At 48.4% G+C, this 20,799-nt stretch overlaps 3 non-coding genes across 3 annotated transcripts; all 3 read left to right on the top strand.

Annotated features, from left to right (window-relative positions):
• The first annotated feature begins 19,016 nt into the window (after window positions 1-19,016).
• On the top strand, window positions 19,017-19,088 carry Trnae-cuc (transfer RNA glutamic acid (anticodon CUC)). The gene has a single exon. It is a non-coding gene; the product is annotated as a tRNA-Glu (tRNA).
• Window positions 19,089-19,422: 334 nt separating this feature from the next.
• Window positions 19,423-19,494, top strand: Trnae-cuc (transfer RNA glutamic acid (anticodon CUC)). Its single transcript has one exon. It is a non-coding gene; the product is annotated as a tRNA-Glu (tRNA).
• A 503-nt stretch (window positions 19,495-19,997) lies between these two features.
• Trnae-cuc (transfer RNA glutamic acid (anticodon CUC)) lies at window positions 19,998-20,069 on the top strand. Its single transcript has one exon. It is a non-coding gene; the product is annotated as a tRNA-Glu (tRNA).
• Window positions 20,070-20,799: the final 730 nt, after the last annotated feature.

Genomic DNA, 20,799 nt, shown 5'->3' with positions numbered 1-20,799 from the left:
AACGCCGAGCGGCCGCCATGACAGGATGTATCACGTGACGTCACCATTCTTGCCGTATCGCTGCCTCTCTGGAAGCGCTCGCGAGCGAGCGCACGCGTGCGCCCAGACCGGTCGAGGTCTTCCCGTTCCCCACAGGCCCGGGCAGCATGACGTCAGTCCCAAAACCATGACGTGTACACACGCCCGAGCAGCGCGCGCCAACCACAGCCAGCGCCTCGGCTTCGTCACGGGAGCCGCGACGTCGGCAGTTTGGAGCACGTAGCAGATGATGTCATGCCGGTACGCTCTGGGCTTTCTCATGCGGGCGAAGATTAAAATGGATTTTAAATATGTTTCGCTGAACGGTTGCTGTTAAAACTTGCTGGGAGATATCTCCTGATAAAAAGGAAGCGTTTTACATTGTTATCTCAGCTTTGAAATTTCGTGTCAGTACTCCTTTAACAGCGAAGCTGTTTAGCAAATCGTAATTTTTCGTGGCCGCAGTTAAAAATAGCAATTATCGAGCGCGCCCCCGTGAGCGCGGGACTCGCGGCGACCGCCCGGCAGTTAAAAAAACAAAGAAAATGCCTAGCGCTCCTGTGTGCGTGCCTCGTGATGACCGCCCAGCGTCCCCTGCGCACGTTTGTCAAGTCAAGCAAACCCACTTAGGGAGGTCGGCCAAGAGTGGCGCAAAAAAAAAAGCAAACTTAAGTGTTCGCCGTAATCGTGGCAACACTTGCTCGAAACGAGAAAGACTCCCGCGTTCGCCGTAATCTTAGCAGCACTTGCTCGGAACCAGGAAGACACGTCATGGCGTACGCCCCTCCAAGGTTATTTCCAATGATTATCACTTCCAAAAAAAATTGATTCCAATTTACGCTGTGAAAGTGGGTGGAAAGCAAAGGTGTGAACGATCTCCACAACAATTCCGCATGCGACGTCTCTTGAATTCACACACGTGGCTATAGAAAGAGTGAAACCAGAGATTCTGCGAGCTGTTACCTCGGATTAACAGGGGCGCCGTCCCGAACGCAGCAGCGCCGGCCACGGCCGGGCTTGAGCGGCGGAAGCCGCCGCTGTAGCCCTGCCGTGCGTCTGAAGAAAAGGGAGAGGAGCGTGTTTCGAAGGGTGAGACAGCGGAACCTAGCCATTCTGATGTGCTAGCATGGGGCTACACCACCGCGCGACACAAGCGCAAACACCGAAACAATCCGCCCGCCGGAAAAAGGAAAATGTGTACAGTGCGGTCCACTGTTACAGGGAAACGGGGAGCGCGTGGCCGCTGCGCTTCGCGAAGTGCTGACACCGAGAAGGGACGAGAATCGCCATCGATGGAATTGCAGACAGCCCGCGCATGCGCACTGACCGCATGATGCGGGAGAAGCCGCTCTGTCGTCTGCTACGGTGCTCCGCTGCGCGGCTCATCTTGTGGCTCGAAGCATACAGTGTGTTGCGACGATAATTGGAACACTTTAAAAATTTTTCCTGAGTGATCCGCCGCTCTGTTCACGCTCAAACTTCACACAAAGGTCGCATTTTGTGGTCTATTTTGTTTGACACCGGGAACAACAACGGTACTTACCTGTTTATTCTGAAAATAAATGAAAACGATTTTCGCCTATGGGAAAATGGCGGCGATTTGGACGTGCGAGCCCGAAAACCGGGTTTTCTGATCGTCTGTTAGCTCATTTCTAGGTGCATTTTCTGATCGTCTGCTGCCCCATTTGGCTCCGTACGTGAATCCCAAACATGCGTTTCACTCTGCAGGTGGTTCCGTCGTTCCAACATCAAGTTGCGCTGGCTCGCACGTCCAAATCAGCGGCCATTTTCCCATAGGCGAAAATCGTTTTTATTTATTTTCAGAATAAACAGGTAAGTACCGTTGTTGTTCCCGGTGTCAAACAAAATAGACCACAAAATTCGACCTTTGTGTGAAGTTTGAGCGCGAACAGAGCGGCGGATCGCTCAGGAAAAATGTTTAAAGTGTTCCAATTATCGTCGCAACACCCTGTATGAGCGACACGGCGAAGCGCCGTAGCAGACGACAGAGCGGCTTCTCCCGCGTCATTCGGCCACTCGGTGCGCATGCGCCGGCTCTCAGCGATTCTCGTCACTTCTCGGCGTCGGCGCTTCGCGGAGCGCAGCGGCCACGAGCTCGCCGTTTCCCTGTAGCAGTGGACCGCGCTGTACAAGAAAACAAAAAAGAGCCTTTGAATTTAGCTCGGGCTAATCTCTGCAAAAACCATTGTAACATCGTAAATCTCACGTTAAAAAAGGCAAGAAGGCGGCACTACGAAAACGAATTCAGCAGATTTAAGAACAATTTTAAATGCAATGGAAGCTTTTGAATAATTTCCTAAATAATGCATCGCATAATCTCCCTGTGCTAAATTTATTAATCGCAGTCGTACCTTTCAGCAACCGATTCAAATTGCTAATGCCTTGAGGGACTATTTCTTAAATCTTCCTACAGCAGGTCAATGAGTAGCAAATGTTAAGTCCGGCAGTACAAAACTTCTACCTTTTTCCTGTCACCCCCGATGAAGTTAATGCCCAGCTTCTTACCCTTAAGGATAATTTCGCTGGCTTAGATAACGTCTGTGCATACCTCCTAAAGTTTGTTGCTCCTTGTATTTTTGTTTCGCTTTCACACATTAGCAATAATATTTTTGCACTCGGCTTTTTTCCTAAGCTAAGCGTGCTAAAATTATTCCTGTTTGTAAGAAAGGAGGCAAAGAACTAATATCTAACTGCAGGCCTATTTCAATCCTTTCATCTCTTAGTGAAGTAATCGAAAAGTTATTTGCTAATCGGCTAAATAACTATCTAAATTCAACATTCTTAAGCCCAGTCAATTTGATTTTTGTTCTGGTAGTTGCACGAATCTTGCACTTTTGTCTTTAACTGACTTTATTTAAAAAATGTTTTGATTTATGTATGCTTCTGGGATCTGTTTTTTGGATTTTACTAAAGCTTTTGATACTATTAATCACGATATTCTGTTCCACGAACTGGAATCTTATGGTTTAAACGAACCAGGTTTAAAATTCCTAAATATTTTTTCATAAACAGAGAAGGCAGTGTTTGTGCTAATAATGCATATTCTGAGACCAAAATAATTACTCAAGGCGTGCCGCAAGGTTTTAGTTTAGGTATTTCACTGTTTATTATGTACATATTAATGTCCTGGTTGACTCTATTAATGTCTTATTACTGTGTTCGATATGCTGACGACACCACAGTATTTTCGGCTGAAAAATATTTCTCCATTCTTACGTCTCACCTAAATATTGTTCTGTCTAAAGTAACTTAAAGGTGCCTTGACAACCACCTAATAATCAATTCATCAAAAACTAAATTCGTGATTTTTAGACCACCCCTGAAGCGCGTATCATATGTTCCCACCATTTCACTTCGTTCGAACAACATAACCCCACGTGACAGTGTGCTTTTTCTTGGAGTGTTCATCGACTCGCATCGGAAACACATTGATTCCCACAGAAATAAGACAGCTTTTGGCATTCGAGTACTCGTCAAATCCCGCCCATTCGTTTCACGCCCAATCACTTCTGTATCTTTATTCTGCTTTCGTACACAGTCACATCACATATGGTATCGTTACATGGGTTAACCCTCATGATTGTCATCTGTCACCGCTATAAAATATTCAAAATCAGGCTTTTTGTATCATTACTAACAGCTCATTCCACGATAACGCTTGTGTTTTGCTTCAACAGATTAATGTCCTATCCGTTAAAAATTTATTCTATAATAACATAACCACTTTGTTTGTTTCATCTGCGTGTTAATAATTCTTCGTACCAATTTACTGAAAGCCACCTGTTGCAAAATAACAACTCCACCAGATTCCTCGCCAACGAAAATTACTTATTATCCATAGTCCTCACTAACTATGGTCAAATGACATTCGCTTTATCAGCTAATGCATTCTGGAACAGCCTTTCGGCAGAACTATCGTCATCATCTCCATTGTATCGTTCAAACACATATTAAATATTTTTTGTGGAAACGACGAACGTATCGGTTTTATAATCTGCATTTCTTTGTTACTGTTTCTCACATTATCTTAGTGTCCTGTGTGTTGAGCTAGACTGTATGTACAGTGTCAGTGCCCAGTTTATGTATTGTTTTCCCCCTACCTTTTTTTTACCTTTCTTGAATTACGATGGCGCTAATAACGTGCAGCACTTATTTTTGCTCTACATTTTGTTAGACGGAGTTCCTTGCTTTTTCTTATTTTGGTTGTGCGTTACCTAAGCTGTGTTCATTCTTTTGAATTACCTGTTTTTTAGTTACTTTCTCTTTCGTTCTTGCTGCTTTCTGCGCCTTTTCTTATTTTACACTAATTAATCAAGGGTTCCGTTGCAGTCTTTTGACATTGAGACCCTGGTCTGTATGCTAACTTGATTGTATTTTACACCATTGGAAGTAATTAAAAAAGTGAGGAAAAACCTACCTAAGCTCGCCGCGATATCCCCTTTGGCAGATGATTTTCAGCAACGCAGTGTCTAGAGTGCCGTCCGACGGCACTCTAGCTGATCGCTGCAGGCATGGCTAGAGTGCCGTCCGACGACATTTGAATATTTAAGACTAAGCTAGCACCGTCCAAAGCGTCTGTCGTTGTAGTATAGAGGATCCTTCTTAGCTTCTCGATCCCAATGTCGGTGGTTCGAGACAGGCCCTTGCCTCGGTTTTTTTTTCATTAATAATTGAAGTGTATTTTTATGCCTTAGGTTTAGTTTTGGTGTTTTAAATGATTTCTTTGTGTGCGTTAGGTTATCTTATGTTATGTTTAAGTTAGGTTGCCTAGCTCTACGTTATCTAGAGCGGTGTACTGCCAGACGCGGCAAAGTTGTCACAAAACACCGGTGGACGTCGATATAGTGGAATGCTTATAATACCGTCGGACAGCACTTTAAACACGGCCTTTAAGCAATTGAGTTAGCCCTGGTCAATTCCCCCTTGCGGGTACGTGCAAAAAACTATCAGGGTGTCATCATCATCATCATCATCATCATCATCGTCGTCGTCGTCGTCGCCGTCGTCGTCGGCAGACGATGTCTGCAGCCAATTTCCAAAACACGAGCTTCGTGCGCCCGCACCCGGAGAAGAAGCAGAAGCGACGTACCACGCCATTAATCCAGCTGCCTCCTTGCGCGGCAGCGGCTAAAATAAGGAGCCCTACCTCCCAGTTGTTGTTTTCTCCTCGTCAAGGATGGGAAAGGAAAGCCGGCCCGACCAACCAACCAGCTTCAGAAACACCAACAGCGCGGGAACCGCTTCCCGGGGCTTCGTCTGCTCCTTCGTGGGTACCGTGGTAGCCATGCTGGCCATCATCATACTGCTCTCCATATTCGACAAGACTCCGCTCCAGCATCTCGGCAGGTCTACGTTCTGCTGTCCTGAAGTCCTCAAGGACATCTTCGCCGGCGCCAATAAGAGCGTAGATCCTTGCAAAAGGATCGCCTTCCACACCTGCTACGTGAACATCCTCACACGAGACGGGCGCACCGGACGACCCGTTGTCAACACGGACCCCGTCGACGGCTCCCCTAACACCGAAGCCGGAAGAGCCGTTGCCGCCTACCACCGTGCTTGTCTGTCCCGTGACGAGGTCCAAAACATGCCGCATGGGCGAGCGGCGGCGGACGTGCTGCTCGAGGCCACCAGCCCACCAAGATCATCACCCACGGCACAGCGTCTTGTCGCCCTTATCATCGATCTCTCTCTAAAATATGGACTGCCTTCCTTAATCCAATTCGGTATGGGAACAGGCAGTAATTGGACTGTGCATTTACAGGTGTCTCTGGCGCCACTAGAGACTCTTCCCGAAGCACCCTCGGCGAACATGGTGTCCGAGCTCAAGGGGGACGCGCTTCAAGTGGTGAACCATCATTTCTCCCTCAAGCTTACCCTGCAAGAAGTGGACGCCTTTCTCAGTCAGGTGACTGATTCAACGACGACCGCGACCGAAAAGTACACCTTGGATTCCTTCGGTGACATCCACCCGGAGTTAAGAGCGGCCGAATGGAAGGAGATGCTCGGCGTGTTTGAGATCTCTGATAACGTCAACGTTCAAGGCGTTCCCCTGCAACAGCTGAAGGACAGGTTTTCCCACATCCTAGAGCCTGGTCAGCGTGTGTTGGCGCTCACATCTGCGCTAGTGACGGCCTCTGTGAGGTTAGCATCGAGACTCATTTTGCATGGCAACACCAGCGAAGCTAGAAACATGGAATGCCGCAAACGAGCCAATGAACTGCTTCCGCTTTGGGTCCTTGACCGGGTCTCAGATTTCCGAAGCAAGTTCCAGGACGACGCTATCGTCGAGGCATTCAGGCTCATCGCTAGAGCCGTGCTGACTAGAGTAAAGAGTGGCATGAAAAGCGATGACTTCCGAAGACTAGAGACGACGTTAAGCGGGATGAGAGTGGCCCTCCCTTCTCAGGTCGTTCCGGAAGGCTTGCCCATCCCGACGATGACGTCAAACTACGCCCGTGCGGAACTGGCCGCTCACGCCTACGTGCTTCGAACCCAGAGGCATCAAATGATGAACTGGGGTGTCTCGGAGGGCTTCTCAAAGCACTTCCTGGATAGGAACGGTAGCGTCACTGAGGGGGTCTTTGTTGTGCCAACCCACGTTTACACTGCTTTGCCACTGGTCAACGCCACTGACCCGCTGCTGCTGGCGTCGACGGTGGGTCCCTACATCGCGGACGCCCTCTGGAACTTCATCTTTCAGGGCGACTGGGGCCCAGTCAGTAACGTTGTACTCCGGGAATACGGTCGCTGTATCCAGGAGAATACTCGTTCGATGGTTGAGTGGCTCTCCGAGCTCATGTGGCTTAGTGTGGCCACGAGTATCGACGCAGCTCGCAGCGCCGACTGGGACAGTCTAGTTCGGCCGTCTGGGGCCTGGGACGTGACGTGGAGCCAACTGTTTTACATGAGCTTCGTGCACCACATTTTGTGCCCGGATCCTCTCAGTAAGTTGCAGACCTATGGCTTGGAAGTGGATATCTTCATGTCGGCGTTCGAAGACTTTTACCGCGCTTTCCACTGCAACACTACGGTTTCCAAATTGAACGGCTATGTGTGCTCTCTCAATATTGGCAGCCCTTCGGCCTAAAAAGTTTGCGCAAAGCAAACGTTTTGTGAAATTAAGTTTCTGTCTCTCATTGGTAGGTGGTACGTGTACATGGATGTTGTGCGTGCTGCCAACCTATTACAAGTTACGTTAATTGTTCGTCACACGATAACTATCTATTTAAAAACTATCTATCGTAAAACCATCTAATTATCTAAAAAATAAAACACGGCTGTCATGAAGGTTTTTTATTTTGCTTTACATCCCGTTGTATCAATCTACTTACTTTATTTCAGTGCAAATCACTGTAATGCACTACCTCATCAGTTTGCTTGAAAAAATCCTTATGGTAGCCAGCGCAACAACAAGGAACAAATAACTAAGTTAAAAATTTCATTTTTTACGCACTACCGCACTAATGTTTTTCGAGGACAGCACCATGTGTCATATAAGTGTAACCATAGCAACTCGACACGAGGTCCACCACCGCTATGTTGCTCCCGCCCAGGCTGCGGAAAGTCGTTCTTACAGGCGATGCCCCCCTATAGCCTCGGCTCCGTCTTAAAGTTATTTAAGAAAAATAAAGGGAAAACAGCTGCACAACAATTTTTACAGCGTGGGAATTACGAAAAATCTTTTCCGTTTCTATGTGCCTCTGGCGCATGTTCATGTGCCTCTTATAAAGTCTAAGGGTTGAACACACGAGCGGAAAAGCACGTGTCCCCGCCCCGAGAACCGGTTTGGCTGCCGAATGACCTGCCCCATCGGCCGCTCCCGCGCGCATCCAATCTGCTAGATATTTTGCCGCGCCGCATTGGAAACCAGATTGCTCGGACAGACATATATTTTTATATATGTACCCCGCTTGAAACGGGGGACACAGGTGTGGAGAGCGACGCATTCCGGCGCGCGTTTTAGATGGGAAGCAGCTTATGGTCGAGCCTGCTCCCTCCGCCGTTGTGTGGGCGCCGCTGTGCGGCGTCCACACCCCCACTGCGCATACCTGGCCAGGCACCGCTAATGATGATTGTGGCAGGATGCCCCTAGGGATTGGCCAACCAAAGAATTCATCACGAGATAGCTTCGCGTTCAACCACCGTCGTCATCTTCCCGTAGGGGAACACGGAGTAGTATGCTAGGCATTCCCCCTCTCCTCTCCGGCATTCTCCCTCTCCTCTCAGAAACTCCTCTCCTCTTCGGGATTGCGCAACGAATGGCAACACCTGCGGCTCCTCGCGCGATAATGCGAAGCAGCTTAGTTTTAGCAGAGTCCTTGTTTTAGAGACGCGACGGAAGCCGCTGCCTACTCCGCTTGGGGCGCCACTGTAGCTCCGCGGACGCTCGCGCGCGCTCCGCTCTCCTCCTCCCGCAACGCCGCGATCGAACTGAAAACTAATGGGAACTTGAGTCGACCCCATGGCTGCTTCGCATACTACTCAGGGTTCCCCTACGGGAAGTGGTGGTGGTGGTGAAAACGTTTTATTGAGCTGGAACGGAGTTAGTTGAGCCGTTCCTCTCTTGTGGGGGGCGTCCTCAGTCCAGGAGGCCCTGGGCACGTGCGGCCAGTTGCGCCCGGGATATCAGCTGTTGCTGGTCACCCAGGTCGCCGCTAGCCAGCTGGCCCTCCCACTGCTCAGGGGTTGGGTTGGGAAGGGGGAGTAGAGTTGGGGTTAGGTGGCACTCCCACACCATGTGGTATAGGGTGCATGGGGATGGGCAGTGTTTGCACTTTGGAGAGTACTGTGCAGGATACATAGCATGGAGGCGTGTGCCATGGGGAAAGGTGTTGGTTTGCAGCCGTCGTAAGATGCACTCGTCGGTCTTGGGAAGGTTCGGATGGGGTGGAGAGAAGTGCTGGCGTTGTCGGCGTAAATGGGCAAGGATGTCAGCGTAGCGGAGGGGTATGGGCGGAGAAGCACTTGGGTCGTCGGCTCCCGTGGGTGCCCGGGGTATGAGGGCGCGGGCAGAGGCGTGGGCCGCCTCATTCCCAGGGAGAGCCGTGTAACCCGGTGTCCACACGATGCGGATATCGGGAATTGGCGCTGAACGTTGGGCAAGAATGCGGAGGGCAAGGGCCGAGATTCGTCCAGCTTGGTAGTGGCGGCAAGCGGTCTGGGAGTCTGTCAGGATCGTCACGTACTCTAGATCGGTGTGGGCGGCCAAGGCAATTGCAATTTCTTCTGCTGTTGTTATGTTGTTGGTAGGGGTGGTAGCTGAGTTCACAAGACTTCCTGTGGAGTCGACAACGGCTGACGTGTGGGCTGAGTGAGAGGAGTATGGAGAGGCATCTACGTATCGAGTGTCGTCCCGAGATCCGTACTTGACGTAGAGGTGGGCAGCCCGCGCCTTCCGGCGGCCTTGGTTATACGTTGGGTGCATATGGCGGGGTATAGGGGAGACAGTGATGTGACGACGGATAGCTGGTGGAATGCGTTGAAGAGTATGTTCCGGTGGGGGGAGCGGATAGCCGAGACGACTTAATATTGAGCGACCGGTGGTTGTCAGGAGGAGGCGTTCTTTTTGGCTGGTGAGATGCGCCTCGATGAGCTCCTCAAGGGTGTTGTGAACCCCGAGTTGTTGGAAACGGATTGTTGACGTGGTGATAGGTAGCCCAAGTGCCATTTTGTAACTTCTCAGTATGAGGGCGTTTAATTTATTACTTTCAGCAGGTTTTAGTGTGAGATACGGCGTGCCGTATGTTATGCGACTTATAGGAGAGCCTGTACTAGGCTTACAGTGTCGCGCACCTTAAAGGAGCCATGAAGAAAAAATAAAAGTTGTGTTTATTAGAAAGATTGCTTTGTCCCGATAACAATGATACCAATATTATCGCAATCTTAGAACAAATAACGGAGATATTAAAGAAAACGTGTGGAGCGGTCGCGACCCACCAGCCAATTTCCCGCAACTTTTCTATGACGTCATGGAACCTTGTTTGTGCGATTGGCGGCCGCCTAACTGACCTGTTGCAACGACACATGACTGGACGTCTGTAATGGGGCCTCTAGTTCCATTTGACCGTATCACTTGAATGGTAACGTGCAGTTAACGCACTGAAAATTATGTTTTATTGTTGGGCCGTATGACGTCATCCCTGCTCATAACACGTCACTGTGGCGCAAAATTTGAAAGTTTTTAAATACTTCTTGCTTTTTTTTTTCGTTAAAAAACATCTTTTGGGGCTCTAATGGAGCTGAGTGAGATAATGAATCTTAGTTCTTTCAAATTACACGAAGTTGTATTTTCTCTTCATGGCTCCTTTAAGGCCTTGACGGCGGTGGGTGATTCGTCGAATGAGGCCGACTAGTCCAGCAAGCTATCAATGCCACCTATTTGACAACCCTGCGGGAAGATGGTGAAATTTTTCCCCTCTTCCACACCGGTCCTGTAGCCTTCATGCGAGCTCCTGGTCACCGCCAAACCGGTTTCCAGAGGGCGAAGTCGCGCGCGGTTACGCGTCCCTCTCATCTCATGTGTCCCCCGCGCGAGACACATTGACGACTACAGCATGCGATTGGCATGCGACTGATCGTTACGACTACCGCCATGACTAGTCGTACGCGTGAATTTGAGACACGTGGTCCGATGCGCGCGTGCGATGCGTCGTCGGCGCCGCTGCGCTCACTTTTTTTTGCTCCGTGGTGGCCTCCCTGTTTAGGCGCACTCAGGTCGATTTGGGTATGTGTAAGAGACATCCGAGCAGGAAAAGATGACATTTATCAACTTGAAGTGAAAATGAATAGTGCTATTAGGTTATACATTGCATTTTTATATATTCAGTACAGTGGTGTGGGAACATCTAGCACACATGATTCCGCTCGTCCATGCTGTAGGTACCGCTGGCAGCATGTGTCTACCAGGCGGAGAGCGCGCGGGTCGGCGGCAGCGGCGGCGGAGAGCTGCTCCCCACAAATTACTTGGAATTGCCACTGGCGCCTCCTCGGGGCTTTGAAGGAAACTTTCTCAGCGATCACACCTTCGGGCTCTCCTTGGCTGTGGCCGCACGACGATCGCAACGATGGCGCGACTGCATCTGGCTTGCCAGTCGCACGTCGTGAGCCTTCTCCGACCAGCGAACGACGCCAAAACCGGTCCTAACGATCAGTCGTAACGATCTGTCGCATGCGAATCGCATGCACCAGTCGTCCATGTGTCGCGCGCTTTGCGGTCCTCCCATTCCGCCTTCACATTTTGACGGAGAAGCCAGTAGGTGTTAATATGCTTCCCGAGAAGCCGCTCTTTCCTTCGATACAGATTTCTCCTCCGGTCTCACCATCACTTGGCGTGCATTGTCGTTTCTGTTAGGTCGGTGTAATCGCGGCCTGTTTGGTTTTAAAGCGAAGCTGTCTATGCCTCACTTGCGCCGTAGATGGTAACACGAGAACACACCACCGGAAAGCCAACATTACAAAATGGGTTTCCTTAAAGAACGCAAGATGATGACGATGACGATGATGAAACGCGGAGAGTCCCAAGGAAAAACACGTTTCGCGTTGTCTGAATCGAACCTCCCCTCTCTTTAATTATGGGGGGTGAGGGGAGGGCACAGTGGACGTAGGTGTCCAACTACGTCTGCGGTAACTTCGCTGCTTCTTGAGCAATCAACTTCACATTCGGAGGGAGTGTATAACAGATATCCTCTAACGGTGGGAAAAATTTCACACAGACGTGTTAATTGATTTTAAAAATAAAATTCTATAGCTTTTTTAGCTTTTATTCTCAGCTTAAGTAACATTTTTTTCTCGGCTTAAGGAACAGTCTTTAGAGATACATGACTGAAACATTGTATATGTTAAATGCCTCAAGCTTTATTCTGAACAAGAATGAAAATGGCGGCACTAACCGTTGATTTTTTGTTAAATATTTAAATAGCAGAAACATAAATAATAATCATTTTCGAGAGTTAATAGCGGGAATAAAAAACAAATTTAAGTGAGAACATTGTATTCTGGTTCAGAGTGTGTGTATAGCATTGATAAACAACTCACCAAGATATGGCTTTGGGAACACAGATAGTTGAAGAGAAACCCGCCGCGGTGGCTCAGTAGATAAGGCGTTGCGCTGCTGAACACGAGGTCGCGGGTTCGATTCCCGGCCGTGGCGGCCGCTTTTCTGATGGAGGCGAAAAGCGAAAACGGGCCATGTGTACGAGATTTCGGCGCCCGTTAAAGATTCCCACGTGGTCAAAATTAAGCCGGAGCCCTCCACTACAGCGCGCCTCATCGCCTGCGTTGCGTCGGCGCGTTAAACCCTACAATCAATCAATTAGTTGAGGAGAAAACGTTCCTTTCCTCAGCGGAAATGGCGTTTCGAGAAATACTACTTCAATGCTTTTGTTTCATTTTTCCAAATTGTCGCTTCTTGGGCGGATTCTGAGAAAAGCTCCGCAATGCTGCTTAGGGAGTGGACTTCAGGCGTTAATATCATTCTAATCTGTCGAAAGCGAAACCAATTTGTGCGCGCAAACACAGTGATAGACGACCAGCCTGACGTAAACAAACGTTTTTTGCAACACATGAGCAATGTTATTTCAACTAAACGCAGCGTGATTGCGACATATACTCAACTATAGAAAAATTCAGGTATGTATGGGCCATATTTGTATGTAGTTATAAAAATAAACGTTATTCCGCATTTTAAAAGAAAAAGTGACGATGTAAATACCACTGTGCGTAACACGAAACTTGCAAGGGCTTGGTGGGGCCACGTGGGGGCGCGTTTGGCGCCATTTTTAAATTACTTCTTGTACGCATCTGAGGATGACGCTTCGTTGGGATGTTCTCGAAGAGTGTTTACATATTTGGCACTGTTATAAAAAAATGTAGCTTTTGGTTCGTTTTGCCATCCATCTTCCCCTTATGAAGCCGACGTCTGACCGATTCCACCATTGCGACACGGTCGAAGGAGTTCGGATTTTGGACTTGGACTTTGTGTGGTTGCATAGAAGTAATCTTAGCTTCACGTTTGAACCTTTTTTTCTCTTAAGATGGCACGAGGGCTCACTATCTGTGTCGGGGCTATACTCGGGAACAAGTTAAGAACGGCAATAGCTGATGCATGGTGTCACTCCGCATAAGCGACGGATCCTGATGTCAACGGGCGCGCGCGTTTTGAAAGGAGGTTGCTATGAATGCGTGATATCGTCTGCCTTTCCTCCACGTAGTTTGTTTATCGTCGCGGCAGTACTTTATAAGCATATTAAGTCCGAAAAACCACGAAAACGGCTCGTGCCGTGATCAAAACATGCGCAGTAACGCACTACTTGCGCCACACGGAGTAACATCCGGCTGCGGTGATGAGCACAGCAGCAACTTCTGTTGCCGTTCTTAAGTTGCACCCGAGTTTAGCATCACCCCCTGCCATGGTGCCCGATCCTCGAAGGACCGCCGAATCATCTATCACGACATCGTCGTGCATTACCGCCTCACCCGCCGCCATTATTTCCCCACTCATCCAGGGCTCACCAACTATTACGAACGCCTCTGGCGACTCCTGCAATCGAATACTCTCACTTGTCGGGGAGTATTCCATTACATCTACCCCGCTCAGTATCCCTCACCGAATTGCCTCCTCTGTGGCGCCCCCGCCACACTTGTCCACTCCACGTGGGCATTCCCCGAAGACCCCTTCCAGTATGTAAATAGTGATGAGCAGTGGGAGCGTGCGCTGGGCAGCTCGGACCTGGACGTGCAAACATTCCTGGTCACAAGAGCTGCCACCGTCGCCGCCAGACTTCAACCGGCTGCCAGTGCTAAACCACAGGACTCAATAAAAGTGTCACTATCTCTCCTCTTCTCTCTTATAAGAAAGGGGATTTCATTTTTGCTATGGCACTCGCGCTCTGTTATTCATGCGCGTTTTTACGCCCGTATTTTCATTCCTATTGTATTTCCCAGAGCGTCATCACAAAAATGCGGCGGCTCTCCTGCCGTGGGTAGCTTCCGCAGCCATGTTTCTTCCCAGATCAATCAAAATCGAGAACAATTAGAACTGGCGCGTCTTGCCTTAACCAAAATAAATATTGTAGGCAATCAACATAACACCAGGAAAAGACTGAGCGCCCCTTCGTCTAGCAACATAGATAGCCGAACCCCATAGTCTTCACCCATGCAACCTGAGTCAAAGCAAAGGCCATAAGCCCAACGATCAAGGTCCAAGCCTCAATGCTCAAAGTCCAAAGCGTCAAGGATCAGGAATGAAGATAGGGTTTGGACATTGATGGTTCGGACTTTCTACACATCGAACGCCATCAGTGAGGCCCAGACAGCTTCTCCTGCTCCGACCGTGTCAGAATGTGACGCAATCGGATAGACGTTGGCTTCATAACGCGAGTGACGCAGGTTCGATTCCGAACACGGAAAGCGTTTTTATTACACGAAAGTGTTTTATTCCCAGATACACGAAGATTCCGCTGACGTCTTATACGTCACGGAAGTGACGCCAGTACAACGAAGCAAGTGGCCTGTAAATGGTGCACTCCTGCACACAGGGTATTCTTGCGGGGAAGCAACCTTTAGTACGAAAGAGTACGTCATACTTCGGGTTGTTCGTTTTCGGGTTTTATATTTTAACACGAAAGTATTTTATGCCGGAATACACCAAGATTTCACTGATGTCATATCTGTCACGGAAATGACGACGGTACACCTTGGTCGAAGTGACTCGCCAGCAGGACGTCACTCGCCAAGCACACCCACAAGACAGCCGCCGACCCGCAAATCATGCTGAGCTGCAGATTTCGCTGCTCATTTCACTTTCGCGTTTTACCAATTCCTATGACAGAGGAACCAACCACAGTTTTTTCCCCTTTTGATGCGTTTGATGTGTCTTCGCGTATCATGATCGTCATCATCGTCACCATTTTGTGACAATCATTGTGTAAAGGCGGCTTTCCTGCCGTGCGTTTTGGCGCACATAGAACTTGAAATAAAAGTGAAGCCACGGTCAACCCACTGGCAGGTGGCACAAAAAGAAATTTTAAGGTTTCATACTGTAGGCATTCCGTCGGCGAATGTCTACAGTTTACCGCTTTGCTTGGCGATATCAAGTGCATTCGGCAGGAATTCTCAGCTAATGAATGGCAGCCTACCATTGTCCCTGAAGGTTTAAGTGTATAACAGCTGCATCTTACCGGTACCCGCCTACGGGGAAGAAACTTGGAGGCTCGCTAAGAGGGTTCAACTTAAATTGAGGACGACTCAGCCAGTAGTGGAACGGAAGATGATAGGCGTAACAATAAAGGAGTACTGAAACGAAAATTTTATGTTCCATTTCTATTGCTTTTATTGATGCTTAATGGTCTGGCGAACCCGAAACAACACTTTAAATACTTCAGCGCACGATAATTAATTACATTGAACGGCCTGAAAATCGTTTCTTTCAATTTCCCGCGCTTTCAGCCCGAAAGGTGCATATGACAGCATCCCGGCATTACCTTATGCGCGGACGTGAAAGCGTTGTTTCGACCGTGCCGCCACCGGAGCTGAACGGCTGAGCTGTCTGAAGGTGCTAGGCGTACTATTGTGGCAGAAATTCGATGACCGCTTTTAATGAAAGTCCTGGTGGTGGCTTCTTTTGCGATTCCGGACTGTGTTATCGCTTCCTTTCTCGTGTGTGGAACTTTATTTTTGCCAACAGCGCCTTTCTGGGCAGCGGTTATGCCTGTATCTCTGGCTACGTGCAGCCGTTTGTGAATCCGCCTGCACCCAGCCGCCGATAGCGGGGCCGCGCGCGTGAAATGACGTCACGAGTTTTTGACGAGCGCTGCCGCGTCACTTCTTTTGGCTACCACGGGATGATGTCACGCTGATGTCCATTTGCTGAGTGCCGCTCCGCGTGCTGTTCTGTCGGCGCAATAAATGAGATCCAATTAAAGTATTCGCGTCGCAGGCCGCTCATATTTCAGCCAGGGTATTAGTAAAGGAAGCGAACTGCGCAATAATATCAACGCCGAAAATTGGCGTCAGTACCCCTTTAAGTGACAAGAAGAGAGCGAAGTGGGTTAGGGAACAAACGCGTGTTAAGGACATATGTATTAGTAGAAATTAAGAAGAAATGGGTGTGGGCAGGGCATGAATGCGAAGGCAAGATAACCGTTTGTCATTAAGGGTAACGGAGTATATCCCTAAGGAAGACCAGCGTGGCAAGGGGCGGCAGAAAGTTAGATGGGCAGATGAGATCAAGAAGTTTGCGGGATAAATTAGTCGCAGTTAGCACAGGACCTGGATAATTGGAGATCCATGGGAGAGGCCTTTGCCCTGCAGTGGGCGTAGATAGGCTGATGACGACGACGAGGATGATGATGGTGATGATGATGACGATCAAGTGTAGGTCAATGGGCAGTTAAAAAAGCAGAATGAAATGGCACCGGGATGTGCATGACACTGCACAACCAAAGTAAACAAAACCCATTGATTTTGAAAGCGTGTGGTTCTAACGTTATTTTAAACTCCACTGCTTCGATTCTCTGTGCCGTACCATCTTTTTCTCTCTTCTAACAATTTATAGCTTTATTTCATTCTTTTAGTGAGCTTATTTGCCACTTTACGTTATATGGCCTACCTCACATAGCTTGATGGTTGTGTGTTTCTTACTTTCCCGCTATTTTTTTTTTTTTTGATGTTCATACGCCTACCCCCTTGCTCTTACTTCATACTCCAGTATCTACTAAATGAGCGAGTTTCCAATTGCCGCATTTCTAGATGCGGCATTTATCTTACTGTGGTACGACCTTACCACGCCATCACATTACAGCCATCAGGCCACATCTCCGCGCCACGACGAGCGGCTTGAATCTGTATCGTCATAGAGACATACAGACAGAGAGAGAGAGAGAGAGAGAGAGAGAGAGAGAGAGAGAGAGAGAGAGAGAGAGAGAGAGAGAGAGAGAGAGAGAGAGAGAGAGAGAGAGAGAGAGAGAAGTAAATGAAGCTTGCAAAGACGGCTGGTGTGCTACGCGAAACGGTTGGGAAAAAAAATAAAGCCGTTCCATCGTCAATGTGAAAGCTGTCAGCATAAGTGCAGAGCAGTGCAGTGCATAATGGACTGTAGCGCCGTTATCCACTCACTGCTACCACCCGATGCAATTCAAATTTCCCGCCTTCGCAGTGTTCGCGCGCGCCCCGCCTGAAACTGCGCCAGCGGGGGGTTCTGTTCTTTTTGCGCTTGCTTTTTCTCCCGCACGTGCCGGCGTTGGACTGCAACTTTTTTTCGCTTACTATCGTAAAAACCAACCCAAGGAGCGTTGCTAACTAAATGAAGGCGGGCGCTGGCGTTCAATTACGTATGTTTGCCTCAAATGCACCTACAGTTTTCTTTGCGCTAAGCAACGGGGAGGTGTATGACAAGCGCCAGCGGTTCAAGAGTTTCGAACGCTTATGAGTGTATAAACCGCTTGTCTTTCAAAGCATTTCGGTTACGCCGCGACGACGGAACGCCGTGTAGCTCTATTTGTGTCCAGCGAGCGAGTTACGACGACAAGGCGAGCCCCTTAGGTGCTCTACACTTAAAAGAAAAAAGTGATATGATTAATATAATGAGGAAATATATATATATATGATCTGCATGCTTGAGACACCGGGCCAGTGCTGAACTTTTCAGGCAATTCCGCCGGGCTTTGGTGGTACGAAATACGTATTTAGGACTCAACCCAACGCGTGAAATGTTTAGAGGCCGAATACATCACTCAGTTTCAACATCACAGAGATCGGCTGGCCCAAGCGCACTACGCGGGAGATTTTAGGCGCTGAAGACCACCCACATTCACGTATGAGGTGGTCTATATCCTGGTGTTTACGTTACAGAGTGAGCAGAGTGGGGACGTATCGGCATAGATACTACAGCTGCCACACAGGCATACGTTGAGTGCGTCCTATCTTATCGCAAGCAAAACAAGAAGCGAATCTGTTGTCCGCGCACGTAAAAGAGACAGCGACCGAATCCCATCCACAGGGAAAGTTGCTTTGCTACCTTTTACGTACAGTGAACTCTCACTGAAAGGAAGGCGCTTTGTTCGATTTCTCGCCTTTTTTGAAGTTTTTCAAGATCCAAAATGCTGAAGAAGAAGAAAAAACCCTTCGCTTTTACCGAAATGCCGCTTATAAGGAAGTCGTGTTCATCGTTCTGCCAACTTCAGGTACTTCGTCAGTTGCCGCTGGTGTGGCCAAGGTCTGCCCATCAGCTCGTTCCCCAACAAGCACTGCAAATGCCAACACAATGATAAATCTTTACTGTGTGAAACTTCCTCTGTTCGTACGCACATGTGTCCCGGCCTCCCCATCGTAGAAATCATCATCATCATTGTCACCACCACGATTAGCAAAATTCTGGGCGATCCTAATCGTCGTAAAAGGCAGTGGGCAATATAGTAGACAGCTGACAGCCACTCCGTCGTCACCGCTGTTACAGCGAGCATGACGGGGGAAGTGTCCACATATACGAATGAGGATGAGGGGAGATGTACTTTCCCACAAGATGGGGGGGGGGGGGGGTGAGGTGTTTCATTGGGAATGGAGTACACCTGCTACCTTTCGTCAGGGTGTTTCGGCTCCTAGCAGTTCTTTTCAAATCAGAATTTGTCCTGATATTTGCTATTCCAGAGAGCGAGACCGTGATCGTTGTGTTTAATTTAGAGGCATTTGAATGTGGGTAAGACCACACAAAGTAACAAGGAGTAACGATGATTATGATTGCCAAATCTCCATTGCGATAGGCCCCGCCCGCAAGGGTACAATAATTCGACGTAAAAATGGTACTAATTTACCTTCTGTCGTCCCGCTATGAGCAGTTGATTTCTCGCGCGGTTTAACGTTATTGGCGTTGCGCACAGTTATCCGCGACGTTCCTCAGCACGCGCAGCCTATCACGCGAGACCGGTTGAAAATTCAACCCCGCCGAAAAAGTTCCAGCTGCCCCGGACGTAGAGCAAACACCCTCCGGCATGGTCTAGTGGTTAGGATACCTGGCTCTCACCCAGGAGGCCCGGGTTCGATTCCCGGTGTCGGAACAAGTTTTTTTTATGTGATGCTTTAACCCTGTTATATTTTTAGAACATCCCATGCATTTTAACTTTAACATTTCTTATGATGATTATGATTGCCAAATCTCCATTGCTATAAGCACCGCCCTCACGGGTACAAGAATTCAACGTAAAAACGGTACTAATTTACCCGCTGTCGTGCCGCTATCAGCAGTTGATTTCTCGGCCGGTTTACCGTTATGGGCTTTGCGCGCAGTTATCCGCGACGTTCTTCAGCACGCGCAGCCTATCACCCGAGACCGATTGAGAATTCAACCCCGGCGGAAAAGTTCCGGTTACCCCGGACACTGTACTAATGCCCTCTGGCATGGTCTAGTGGTTAGGATACCTGGCTCTCACCCAGGAGGCCCGGGTTCGATTCCTGGTGTCGGAACTAGTTTTTTTTGTGGTGTGATGCTTTACTCCTGTTATATTTCTTCAACACCTCATGTATTTTTAATTTAACATTTCTTATGATGATTTTGATTGCCGAATCTACATTGCGATAAGCACCGCCCGCACGGTTACAAGAATTCGACGTAAAAATGGTACTAATTTACCCTCTGAAATCAAACGTTTGACGAAAACTCGTCTGGTCGGGTGAAAGATACATAGTTGAAGAAAGTGGTTATCGCCAAGGCTTCCGTATGGAAGCCGAAACGTCTTTTTAGCCTTTTTAACTAAGCCTTTGGACGGCGATAACCACTTTCTTCAACTAATTTATACCCTCTGTCGTCCCGCTATGAGCAGTTGATTTCTCGCGCGGTTTAACGTTATTGGCTTTGCGCGCAGTTATCCGCGACGTTCTTCAGCGCGCGCAGCCTATCACGCGAGACCGGTTGAGAATTCAACCCCGTCAGAAGAGTTCCGGCTACCCCGGACACTGCTCCAATACCCTCCGGCATGGTCTAGTGGTTAGGATACCTGGCTCTCACCCAGGAGGCCCGGGTTCGATTCCCGGTGTCGGAAGAATTTTTTTGTTGTTGTGATGCTTTAATCCTATATTTCTAGAACACTGCACGTAATTATTATTAACTTTAACATTTCTAATACCGATCTGTTATGCGGAGATCTATGTTTGCTTGTGACCAGAGTTCGTTTGCATCAAGCCGGTGTACTACCCAGTTGGGTATACGACAATGTACGCCATATTGAGTAGCACATAAGCACAGCTGATATTAGTCCGTTGTTTGAAAGCAGAATTAGTTCAATCAATGCCAGAAAATAATTAACTACAATCAATGATTCATCGAAATCAAATAATCAGCTTTGTTGTTTTTTTTTTTGCCCAATCTGAAATTTCAGTCAGAAATTACTTCAACTTACTTTGACATCTGCGTTGCCACGCTTCAGTGATGCCCGTTGAGTAACAGCCATTCACAAGGGGTCTTGATAAAGCTGTAATGAAACAGTCAATATATGTGAACCGGTTGCTTTTGATCTACGATTTCAACCGAGCAGTGTATTCACTTCGACAGGCCTTTTTTGTGTTGATAATAACTTGAGCTAGTGAATAAAATTCTCCCCATTAGTGCGCGGTCACCTCTCAGACTTCTTGGTGTTGTTTCCATGAGGCTCATTGGGAATTTTTTTTTTTAATGAACCGAGCTTAAGCTGTCAAGAAACTTTCTCCCAGAACACAACACGGAGAATACATACCTACTACAGCAGCGTTGACGCAATGGGCATCCGCGGTACG

This window comes from Haemaphysalis longicornis, unplaced genomic scaffold (assembly GCF_048455015.1).
Source record: "Haemaphysalis longicornis isolate Haplotype H1 unplaced genomic scaffold, Haemaphysalis longicornis Haplotype H1 scaffold_6, whole genome shotgun sequence".
NCBI lineage: Eukaryota > Metazoa > Arthropoda > Arachnida > Ixodida > Ixodidae > Haemaphysalis > Haemaphysalis longicornis.
Note: the sequence above shows the minus strand (reverse complement) of the source record. Positions and strands in the feature narration are given on the sequence as shown.